Genomic DNA, 10551 nt, shown 5'->3' with positions numbered 1-10551 from the left:
ACGCAGGGACGTTTACAGCCCTCCCCTGGAGTCTGCCAGACCTAGGTGTTATGTGCCGTACCTCCAGGGATCACGACCATATGGTATTTTAGGGGAGGACACAGTTCATTTCAATGCAATTCCAATGAGCAGATTTCTTTGCTTTATTACACCATTGCATTTGGAGGCAATCCACCAGAGGCAGAATCTAACTCTCAAAGGAATGCTCTGCCCACTCTGTCCATTTAACAGGACATTTGGCTCGAGAATCGAGTCGGTTGATCACACATGTGCAACAGATGTGTGAGCATGCGTAGCAAAAATAAAAAATCAAAACTCCCAGCAGTGTACTATGGGGAATGTAGCAGAACTACTGGAAAACAGGACACAGAGAAGTCTGGTAGGAAAACTTTGATTCTTGTTGTCAGAGGCAGTGTTTCTTATTAATCTTTGCCTCCTTTTGGAGCAGGGGAAGGTGTAGGTTTCCACTATTATTTTGCAGTGATTATTCATATAATGCTGGTGGGGAAACTTGGTTCATTTTCACAGACCTCCTCGTAGGAAGATATAATTCTAAATATTTTGACCAGGCTGTTTTTGGGGTATGGGGTGGGCGCAGGGGGGCTGATTCTCAGGAATTCAATGTTGGCATACTTCCACTGAAAAAAACCACCCATTTACAAGAGAGGATATCAGACATATACAGCCTTTCATCCATGCCCCACAGGCTCATATGGAAAGACAGAGCACCAGCTGTTTTTCTCATGGTGAATAAGGGTTACTTGGGGAAATCTCTCTTCCTGTTTTTATATGGACAACTAAATTGTTGCATAGCCAGTTAATTTTGGTTAGGTCAACAGCACAAGGTTAATTATTGGAACCTTCCTCTTTTGCCTGTGTAAGAGTAAAAGATTAATAGGAACCCAAAGAAGAAAATGAAATACGGTGACTTGTTCTAGAAGTGCTGTTTATTTGGGAAATATAAATTTGGCTTTTATTATATCTGGAAGGATTGATACACACCCATCTTGGTCTTCTGAGGAATAGTAGAAGTCTGAAAAACTGATGTGAATTAATTTGAAAACCTGAGTGATACGGAATTAATCAGATTCAGAAGGATTTCCTGTTCAAATATTGAGGAAAAATATCACTTTTTTTTTGCAATAGGAACATTTTTTAAAAACCAGAACAATTGGCATACCTATGAGATAACTTTGAAGTTCTCTTCCTGTTCTCTGTTATACCTCAGTTTGTCTTGGATAGTTTTATTACCCCCCCCACCCCTTTTTAAAAAACTAGGTCATGATGCAATGTTCTCTTTCTAATCTTGGGTTCCATGAACACATCAAAGGACACGTGGACTGTTTCCCTGCAATATACTATAATATATTTTTATCCAGTTGCATATTATTATATAACCTCAGGATAAAGCAACTGTATCACTGTTGATATATTCAACTTCTGTCCTTTGGATTTGGTCAGCACTGCATGTGGAAGCAGAAACCCACCCTGTATTGTTATAAGGATGGTTTTTCATTCATGTCCTTGTTACTCTTAATAAATGTCTCAAAGAAAAATACTCTGTAACCGCCACTCATAAAGAAGCAGAAAATGGCAAAACCGCAGCATAGAAGGAAACCTATATGAAAACACTGGTTGTGTCTTCCTGGATACAGAAAACAAATAGAGCTTTTGAAAGAGTTTGCCAATGTGTGTCTGCCAAATAAAATATTGTTTTATGAAGTCAGGAAAAAACTAATTTTAAAGGTTATTGTAGGTTATTTGTGGTCACTTCTGGTGTGCACACACCATGATGTCATCCTGAACTCTTCTCTATTTATATTTCAGTCTTAGAAGTCTTTTGTCTAAGACTTGATCTCAGCTACTAGAGACATCTAAAATACTTATTATTCAATACTCATAAAAATCTAGACCAAAAAAAGTTAGAATAGATGGAAAAAAGTCCCAGCCAAGTCCAGGCAAGAAATAATTCAGGCAGATCTGTCTTCTGAAATCATACCTACGCCATAGACATCTCAGGACACAGTTGCTGGAGAACTTCTCAAGTGACTGGAAAGTAGCCACATGTCCAAATGGCTCTCCTGGAAAATGATTGCCTGTTGAGTGGGGGTAGATGGACCCCTGCCAGAGACATATCTTCTGAGGAAGGGGAACAGGGGATTCCTTGGGCAGTCCAATTTCTTACTCCTCCTGGGTGGACCACTCGCCTGTAATTCCCAGATATGTTTCACTTTGTTTACATGACCTCCTGTGGCAATTTCACTTCTTCACTGTAGCAGAGTTGATTTTTTTTGTGTGTGGGAATTTTTTTGCTTGGAAAACCCCTTTTGTTGAGGTAGTCCTCAGTAAACTAGGAAATGTCAAATAAACACTGGATGAAGACAGACTAGAAGGCCAGTGAGAACAGTTGAAAATGGGGGAAGCTAATAAATCTCTTAAGAAAAAAGAAAAAACATTTGGCAATTGGAAAGAACATATAGTTCCACTGATATGGTGGAAAACTGACACTTTCAAGGTTATTAGGATACCAAGCTGACATTCTTTGCATCATCTTCAAATTCATTCAAGTATTTTAAAAAAGGCCTTTGAGCATCTTGATGTATCAGACACATTGATGTTAGAAACCAAAGGAGATAAGTACATTATAGATATTAAATACAGTGTGTGTGTGTTAGCTGCTTCAGTGTCTGATCTTTGCAACCCTGTGGACTGTAGCCCACCAGGCTCCTCTATCCATGGAATTCTCCTGGTAGTACAACTGGAGTGGGTTGCCATTCCCTTCTTCAGGGGATCTTCCTGACCCAAGGGTCTGACCTGTCTCCTACGTCTCCAGCATTGGCAGGGGGGTTCTTTACCACTAGTGACACCTGGAAAGCCCATTCAATACAGTACAACAGGGAAGAAGCCTGTGGAGCTGCTGGGATGAAGGAACTGTAATTTTAAATTCAGTGATCTGGGAACACCTCACTAGGAAAGCGAAATTTGAGCAAAGCATAAAATTGTGGCAGGAATGAAGCATGTTGCTGACTGCAGGAGAGTGTGACAGGCAGAGGAACAGGAAATGATGAGCCCAAGCCAACAGAACACATGGTGTGCTGGCATAACAGCACAAAGACCAGTGTCCATGCCATGTATGTTTGTGAGTATATTAACTCCATCTGTACATGTGTGCAAGGGCACACCTGTCCTCCATACATAAACACACTTTAAAATGCATGAGATAAAATACCATATTTTGCCAACATAATTTTGTCACTAAATGCGAAGGTGTACTATTTACGATTCAGGTTTAGATGAACTGTTATTTGAAAGTCTGCTCTTTGTGTGAGAATGGAAAGCATAGACAGGTCCAGTGAAGTGAAACATGAATTCTGATGTATTTGTGGTTATCATTGCAGTGACTATATTGTGCTAATGTATATTTAATACTCCAAACCTATAAATATATTTCATCATGAGGTTGGCAATGATTTCTTACTGATCTGTTCTTTTGGGGAAACCTCATCTGTGAAATTCTTCTTTCTTCTCTTCTTTGCATACCTTTGATATGAAATGTAAGATTCATTCAGTTCTGATAAAGTAAAGCTTTAGAAAATATATAGGAAAGACAAGACATTGGAAAATGTGAAGAGGTAATTACATGACATAGAAAAATCAAACCTGGGATATCATTCATCCCTTGAGTGAAGTTCCCTACTGCACTGTTTGCCAACGTGGGATAGTTTTAGAAAGGTGTGGTTTGGGATTTCCATGTTACTGGGTTGCTATGTTTTGGGAGGAGTCACTTGGAAAGAAAATCGGAGAGGAGACTGAATTACAAATAGCAATACGAAGACAAGATTGGAACTTTTCTTTTTCCTTCTTTTAATTGTAGGAGGAAGAGAATGTATTTGGCCACTTGATGAGTTTATGCTCTTTGAGAAAGTATGGTGCTGTTTAGTTGCTAAGTGTCCAACTTTTCTGTGACATCATGGACTGTAGCCCACCAGGCCTCTCTGTCCATGGGATTTTTCAGGCAAGTGTATTGGAGTGGGCTGCCATTTCCTCCTCCAGGGGATCTTCCAAGTTCAGGGAATCAAACCTGTGTGTCCTGCGTCTCCTGCATTGGCAGGCAGATTCTTTACCACTCAGTCATCAGGGAAGCCCCAACAAGTCTGGGGAACTGTGCCCTTTTGATAGCATAGGTAGCAAAGCACCCAGTGAGGCATATGCTCCCTCACCAGGGGACAAGTTTTATAGCTTGCCATTCCTGATCTTACATGAAGCAGGGTGGATTTTGTCCTCCCAAATTTCCTCCAGTTGTATAGCTTCTTTAAAAAATAATAAGGGAACTTGATACAAGGTTAACTAGGGACAGAAGGGGACTGGCTTAGAGATGAGGTGGGCTAGGTAGTCCTGGGTCTCTGCCAGGTTCACTGAATGAACCCCAGACCTGGAACAGGTTTGTCTGTCTGTGGGTGTGTTCCAAGTAGGGTGTACGACTCTTCAGGTGGCTGAGCTGCCATCTCTGAATCCCTGGAAGGATCTCTAAATTCCAGTTGTGCTCTGGCTATAAATTAGGCTGAATGATCCCAGGGACTTTCAGTTGCCTCTTTCTGGTCCTGCCCATGATTGACATGCAGCTCAGCTGACATGTAGTGATGATTATAAAATATTTTAGAAGCTGTAGAAGAAACTTCCTGCAGTTCAGCTCTCATGTTTAATTAGATGCTCTTCCTGTGAAGAAGAGATAGCATTATACCTCATGATATGGGATAGCATCTATTGATGAAGAAGTAAAAACAATGTGGAGTGGAGGATGTCAGACAAGGCTGGGCAGCCACAAGTTAATTAATTACATGAACGATAAAAGTTCTGCACAGGAGTCATTTTATATCAGTTTTGTGATTTATTTACCCATCCATCAATTCAGATGAAAGTGGTTCATTTTAATAGGAAAAAGATCACCTAGTACAGGAGGGTTTATAATGAAAAACAGTGGTTTTCTAATCCACGTCTTTTTCTACCCACAGTCCTGCTCCAAAGAGACAGCTACTTGGAGGTTCTAATTTTGTGTTCTGCTACTTGTTCTTATTTTTAATCTAAAACATTTATTTCCCTAAGCCTACTCTTTAAAAAAAAAAAAACTATTATTTTTTTCAAGAACAGTTTAGGTTCACAGCAAAATTGAGTGGAAGTTATAGAGATTTCTCATAGACCCCGGCCTCACATACACATAGCCTCCCCTGTTAACAAACATCATCCCCACCAGACTAGAACAGTTGTCACAATTGATAAATCTATATTAACATATAATAATGACCCAAAGTCTGTTTTGGTTTTGTACATTCTATGGGTTTCGACAAGTGTTTAATGACATGCATCATTATGTTATCATACAGAGGATTTTCAGTACCCTAAAAATCCTTTCGGAGAAGGCAATGGCAACCCACTCCAGTACTCTTGCCTGGAAAATCCCATGGATGGAGGAGCCTGGTAGGCTGCAGTCCATGGGGTCATGAAGAGTTGGACATGACTGAGCGACTTCACTTTCACTTTTCACTTTCACGCATTGGAGAAGGAAATAGCAGCCCACTCCAGTGTTCTTGCCTGGAGAATCCCAGGGATGGCGGAGCCTGGTGGGCTGCCATCTATGGGATTGCACAGAGTTGGACAGGACTGAAGTGATGCAGCAGCAGCAGCAGCAACAGCAGCAACAGCAGCAAAAATCCTTTGTGCTTTGTTTATTCATCCATTCTCCTCCCTCAACTCATAGCAAGCACTGATCTTTTTATATCTCCATAATTTTGCGTTTTCCAGAATGCAATACAATTGAAATTTTATAGTATGTAGGCTTTTCAGATGGGCTTCTGTGAGTTAGTAATACACATTTAAGTCTTTTCATGGCCCAATAACTCATTTCTATTTAGTAATGAGTAATAATCTATTGCCTGAATGTACTGCAGTTTACATATCCATTCACCTACTGAAGGACATCATGGTTACTTCCATGTTTTAGAAATTAACGAATAAATTTCTAACTTTTAGGAGTAAATAACCACCATTAAGTGTGATACGAGCTGTGGGCTTTTTTTGTAGATTATTTATTAAGGATGTTCACCCCCTCACTCACTGACAGTTTTATCATAAATGGGTGTTATTTTGTGAAATGCCTTTTTATGTATCTATTGATAAAATCATGTAATTTTTATTTTTCAATCTGTTGATGTGATAGATTATATTGATTTTCAAAAGCGGAATTAGCCTTGCATATCTGGGATAAATCCTAATTGGTTGTGGTGTATAATTCTTTTAATACATTGTTGAATTCAAATTGCTAATATTTTCTTGAGGATTTTTGCATTTATTTTATGTTCATGAAAAATATTGATCGTTAGTTTTCTTAAGGTGTCTTTGTCTTGTTTCAAAATTATGGTAATAGTAGCTTCAAAAGTGAGTTAGTGAAGTACTTTCTTTGCTTCTATCATCTGAAAGAGATAATAGAAAATTGGTATAGTTTCTTCTTTAACTGTTTGGAAATATTTACCAGTGAACCCATCTGGGCCAGGTGCTTTCTACTTTTGAAAGCTGTTAACGATTGACTCGATTTCTTTAAAATAGATATAAATCTACTCAGATTATCCAGGTCTGTCTGTGTGAATTCTGGCAAACTGTGTGTTTCATGGAATTGGTCCATTTCATCTTGGTTTTCAAACTGTTGGGAGGAGTATTGTCCATAGTATTCCTTTATTACCCTTTTAATGTACACGGGATCTGTACTGGTGCTTCCTCTTTCATTTCTGATAATAGTAGTATATATCTCTCTTACTCTTAGTCTGGATAGAAGCCTATCAATTTTATTAATCACTTAACAGAACATTTTAAAGTAACTATTGTTGTTTAGTTCTAAGTCACGTCCAACTCTTTTGTGACCCCATGGACTGTAGCCCACCAGGCTTTAATACAGGAGTGGGTTGCCACTTTCTTCTGCAGGGGATCTTCCTGACTGAGGAATCAAACCCACATCTCCTGTGCTTGCAGGTGGATTCTTTACCACTGAGCCCCCAGGGAAGCTCCAAAATCAACTACATTCCAATACAATTTGTTTTAATGAAAATACATTTGTGACTCTTTCTAAAGAAACAACTTTTGGTTTCATTGATATTCTCTATTGATTCCTTATTCCATAAGTCAATTTTATTGATTTATGCTCTTTGCTGAGGTTGTTCAGTTGATCGTCATGTTTGACTCCTCATGACTCCATGGACTGCAGCACACCAGGTTTCCCTGTCCTTCACCATCTCCTGGAGTTTGCTCAAACTCATATCCATTGTCAGTAGTGCCATCCGATCATCTTATCCTCTGTTGTCCCTTTCTCCTCCGGAAATCTTTTATTTATTTTTTTTTCTGCTTATGTTGGTTTTAATTTTCTCTTTTTTCCTAGTCTGCTGAGTTGGAAACTTAGATGGTTGATTTTTAAATCTTTCTTAATTCTAATATATTCATTTGATACTATAACTTTTCCTCCAAGCACTACATTTTCTGCATCCCCACACATTTTGATAAGCTGGATTTTCATTTTGTTTGAAATCTTCTTAAATTTCTTTTGAGATTTCTTCTTTGACCCATATGTTATTTAGAAATATATTGTGTAATCTCCATATATTTTGGGCTTTCCTCAAATACAGTTATCTTTCCCAAATGTCTTTGTGTTATTGATTTCTAGATTAATCCCATTGTGTCTAAGAGCAGGCATTTAATGATTCCTGTCTTTTTAAATATATTTTAAAGGTGTGTTTTATGGCCCCGAATATCATCTATCTTGGTGAAGTTTCCATGTGAATTTGAGAAGGATGAGTATTTTTTTGTTGGATGAAGTAACATATGCATGTTAATTATAATCCATTGATTGATGGTGTTGCTGAGTTCTGCTCTGTCTGAAATTAATATACCTACTTTTGCTTTCTTCTGATTAGTGTTTTTATGGTATACTTTTCTCCATCTATTTACTATTAATTTATATTTGTCTTTATATTAAACGTGGCTTTCTTGTAGAGAGCATATACAGGATCTGTGTTTATAGATCCACTCTGACAATCTCTATCTTTTGATTGGTGCATCACATTCACAGTGATTATTGATAGAGTTTGACTAATATCTACCATTTCCATCATCATTTTCTAACAGTTGTCCTTGTTCCCATTTTTGTCTGATTCTGCTACGTGTTGATTCTTCTGGTTTTCCTTCATGGTGCCTGATTTCCTACGTGTTTGGTGATTTTGAGTATGAGTTCAAATTTTTTGGAAGTTTATCTGGGAATTTTTTAAGGCCTTAGTATGATTGGTATCCCTCAGAAAAGATATGAAGTTTTTGACTGCCTATACTTACTACTAATGTTGGACCACTTAAAAATAAATTCATGACTTAAAATTTTTATGCTTTCTAAGTGATATATCATTGATTTGTAAAATTCATTGAGAAACTATTTGTACTTACGAATTCTTAAGAGAGTTAATTTTTTTAAGTTAGAGGATAATTGCTTTACAATGTGGTGTTGGTTTCTGCCATAAAACAACATGAATCAGCCGTAAGTTTACATATGCCGCCTCTGTCTGGAACCTTTCTCACCTGCTACCCTATTCCACCCATCTAGGTTGTCACAGAGCCCTGGGTTGATCTCTGTGTTATACAGCAACCACCCACTAGCTATCTGTTTCACATATGGTAATGTATATGTTTCAGTGCTATAAAGAGAGTTGTTTTTTTCCTCTGCCAGCACCAAGTGTCAATTCAGGCAGTTTTTATTTTTATCATTAGCAGAAAAAGTGTAGGTGGTGGTGTTAGAAGTTGGAGGGGTGGGGTGAGGACGGGGAGGTATGAGATTGTAGAAGACAGTGTTCACTTATATATTAATCAAGAACATGGCACCATGTCTCTCCAGTTTATGTAGGAAAATCATCTGTAAGAGTTCCATATTGGCTTGGCTCTGGGGTCTATTTTAAGTTTCTCATGACGTGAAATCTTGAAAACGGTAGTTCAAGATTACCTGGGTTTAACAAATATCTTCAAGGTAAAGCCAAGTTTTTGCTTCACATAATCCTTATCTCTTTATAGCTATAGCATGCCCACAAATTTAACTGATGCTGTGTACACTGTATCCAGCATTTTTAGCTATTTTCAGGGCAAGTTATGTTATGGTATCTAGGCTGCCCAACTGCCACAAAATTAATTCTCTGCACCCACTTTTTGTTGTTCTTTTACAATTCTCCTTTACTTTCTTTCACTGTTATGAGTGTATTCTTTATTGTTGTTGTTTTTGTTGTTATTGTTTTACTGTGATTTTAGGTGGGGTTCTACAAGAAAGGAAAGCAAATATGTGTGCTCAAACTCCTTAAGCTAGAAATTATTAAAAGTCAAATTTTAGTTAGAAAATTTTTTTTAAAAAGAAGACAGTAACTATTAAAAATGAATATTTTTCATTATTTTGAAAGTGCGGTTTTAAGTAGATTAGTGGGTTTCTTTTTTTTTCTTTTTTTTAAATTTTATTTTATTTTTAAACTTTACAATATTGTATTGGTTTTGCCAAATATCGAAATGAATCTGCCACAGGTATACATGTGTTCCCCATCCTGAACCCTCCTCCCTCCTCCCTCCCCATACCATCCCTCTGGGTCGGCCTAGTGCACCAGCCCCAAGCATCCAGTATCGTGCATCGAACCTGGACTGGCGACTCGTTCCATATATGATATTATACGTATTTCAATGCCATTCTCCCAAATCATCCCACCCTCTCCCTCTCCCACAGAGTCCAAAAGACTGTTCTATACATCAGTGTCTCTTTTGCTGGTTTCTATATTGGACTGGATATATGAATGTTTAGAATATAACAGTTAACATTATGCTAATGTGATTAGATATATGTATACAAGTATATACATAATTTGTTTTTTCAACAAATTAAAAAATCTTTTTAAAGCATGTGTTATATACCACATACCAAATGAAGATAATTCATAGAAAGTATATTACTCAATATAAGAATTAGAATATTTTCATTTGAAATGTATTTAAAGAATTGGATGAAGCACAAGCTGGAATCAAGATTGCTGGGAGAAATATCAATAACCTCAGATATGCAGATGACACCACCCTTTTGGCAGAAAGTGAAGAACTAAAGAGCCTCTTGATGAAAGTTGAAGAGGAGAGTGAAAAAGTTGGCTTAAAGCTCAACATTCAGAAAACGAAGATCATGGCATCCGGTCCCATCACTTGATGGCAAATAGATGGGGAAAAAGTGGCTGACTTTATTTTTGGGGGGGCTCCAAAATCACTCCAGATGGTGACTGCAGCCATGAAATTAAAAGACACTTACTCCTTGGAAGGAAAGTTATGACCAACCTAGATAGCATATTCAAAAGCAGACATTACTTTGCCAACAAAGGTCTGTCTAGTCAAGGCTGTGGTTTTTCCAGTAGTCACATATGGATATGAGAATTGGACTATAAATAAAGCTGAGCACCGAAGAATTGATGCTTTTGAACTGTGGTATTGGAGAAGACTCTTGAGAGTCCC

The 10551-nt window shown here is 37.9% G+C and overlaps 1 long non-coding RNA gene across 2 annotated transcripts in view; it reads left to right on the top strand.

The window, feature by feature from the left end:
• Window positions 1–281: 281 nt before the first annotated feature.
• LOC105004524 overlaps window positions 282–10551 on the top strand; it is a 19423-nt gene continuing 9153 nt past the window's right edge. For both annotated transcript variants that reach the window (XR_827231.1, XR_827232.1), the window contains exon 1: window positions 282–379. This is a non-coding gene — a long non-coding RNA (uncharacterized LOC105004524). The remainder of the gene's footprint in view (window positions 380–10551) is intronic.

Source organism: Bison bison, unplaced genomic scaffold (genome assembly GCF_000754665.1).
Source record: "Bison bison bison isolate TAMUID 2011002044 unplaced genomic scaffold, Bison_UMD1.0 scf7180017864479, whole genome shotgun sequence".
Classification (NCBI taxonomy): domain Eukaryota; kingdom Metazoa; phylum Chordata; class Mammalia; order Artiodactyla; family Bovidae; genus Bison; species Bison bison.
Note: the sequence above shows the minus strand (reverse complement) of the source record. Positions and strands in the feature narration are given on the sequence as shown.